This window comes from Corvus brachyrhynchos, unplaced genomic scaffold, assembly GCF_000691975.1.
Source record: "Corvus brachyrhynchos isolate BGI_N302 unplaced genomic scaffold, ASM69197v1 scaffold67, whole genome shotgun sequence".
In the NCBI taxonomy this organism is placed as follows: Eukaryota; Metazoa; Chordata; class Aves; order Passeriformes; family Corvidae; genus Corvus; species Corvus brachyrhynchos.
This window is the reverse complement of record NW_008239114.1, coordinates 1,254,387-1,256,498: the sequence shown is the minus strand read 5'-3', so window position 1 is coordinate 1,256,498 and position 2,112 is coordinate 1,254,387.

The window sequence follows — 2,112 nt, the reverse complement described above, 5'->3', positions numbered from 1 at the left end:
TCCAGCCCCGAGGGGGCTTCAGCAGGGCACATTTTGAGGACGGATGGAAGCAGGGAAGAGCTGGCTCTACACAGCAGTGGCGGGTTCAGTGTGCAGGTCAATGGGTCGACTCACATGTCACAGGTACCATGTCCCGGGTGCCACACCCCCCAACCCCGCAGGGCTCCCCTGGCCAGCTCAGCTCCTCCACAGAGCCAGGGAACGTGTTCAGGTCACAGCCAGGGCTGCAGCACAGCCCGACGTGCTCAGCACCCCCTTCCCAGCCCAGCCGTGTCCGAGCACCCGCCAAGGATGGGGACAGTCATTGTCTTGCAAATGTGGCTTTGGCTCCTGCAAGCAAACCTGGTACAAAGTGCCCCCACAACCCTGCCCCAGCCCCAAAGGGTCTCCATGACCTCCACAACCCCAGCTCCAGCCCCAAAGTGCCTCCACAACCCCATCAGAAAGCAGCCTGCAAGAGAAGACCAGAGCAGGGAAGAATGCCAGGGAATGCCAGTGGGGTTAAGGAGAACTCCAGACTCTCCAGCAGGGAAGCAAAGAGACAAGCAGGACCACAGATAACACAGGCAGGAGTTTCTGGGGACAGGTGGGCTGTGGCCTGAGTGCACCCCCTTCCCTGCATCTCTTCTTCCCTCCTCACCATCAAGAAGCCTCCTTGCCCAGAGCATCGTCCCCTGAGGCCAGGTGCTCCTCTGCCCTTCCTGCAGCACTGGAAAATGAGTGCTCTCACCTCAAAAAAAGCCAGTCAGAGAGACCTGGGGGTGTTGCTGCCCCAAACTGACACCGCCATGTGTCTCTGGCCACCTCGTAGGTGAATCAAGCACTGAGTTACCCAGAGTGTGGCTCCACACCTGGACACCTTCTTCCTGCACCACTGCTCCCAGGGGAATATCCTGTGGGGGTCTGGGGGGCCCCCCATGAGGGGCAGTCCTTCACACAACAAAATGAGGTGATTATGGGACTCCCACCCAGACAAGGTCCCTGCTGCAAGCACAGGCTTTGCCACCCAATGGCTTGGCCACGGCCACCTTCCCACCCCACGGAGGGGCTGTCATTGCTGCAAACACCAGCATCAGCATCACCAAGCCCTGAAACCTGGCACTGGGGGCTGGAGGAGGATGCTGGAGGTCCCCCACATCCTGTTTGGGGTGAACCAGGAGCTGTTGCATTTAACCCCTACCCAGCTGAGAGTTATTTGATCTCGAGGGTCTCGAAGGTTCCCCAAAGCTTCCAGCGGCTGAGGAGACCTGGATGTGTGTCTGTCCCCATCACTTGAGGGGTTTGTCCCCATCACTGCCCATGTGCACCAGGGTGGGTGGGAGGAGAGCCAAGATTTGGAGACCGACGGCTGCTGAGGATAACCTCCGAGTGCTGGATCCTGCCCCTCTGACCTGGAGCAGGGGTCCTGGCTCTGCCCTGCACCCATGGCTAAAGGGTGAGGGATCCAGGCCACTGACACCCTGCCAGCTCCCCAGAGAGCATGAGGTGTGGGACCCCAGGGTTGCCCTCCACCACAACACACCCCAGGGCACTCGCTCTGCATCCAACCTGCCACGCAAGGTGGGCAGCACCCAGAGGGGGCACCTGGATGAGCCGCCTCTCCTCCCAGTCCTTGGGCGCCCAGCCCAGCACCGCCCGGGGGGGCAGGCGAGCCCAGCTGCTCCTGCAGCACGGAGCCACCATCCCCGGGGACAGGTACAGCGGGGACCGCTCAGCACCCGCAGCCGGGCACGCCCCGCAGCCCACGGGTGTGCACGGGTGTGCACGGGCAGGCGAGAGGTGCCGGGGGTGTGTCTGTGCACCCGTGAGGGTGCGAGGGCCAGTGCAGGGCACGGGGTGCTGGTGCACGTGTGGCAGTGGAGGTGCAGGCTTGTCCGTGCGCTTGTGCAAGCACGTGTGCGTGGGACACGCAGATGTGTGAGGGTGTGAACGCTTGTGCAAGATGTGTGGGTGTGGATGCGTGTTTGTGTGTGTGTGTGTGTGAATGCTCGTGCCCGAGGGTGCCCGTGGCCGTGCACACCTGCCCAGGGATGTGTGGCCCGTGCGCTCGGGCAGTGCCCGTGTGGCTCTGCCAGCACCTCCACGTGGCTGTGGGCATCCCGCCCTGTGCCG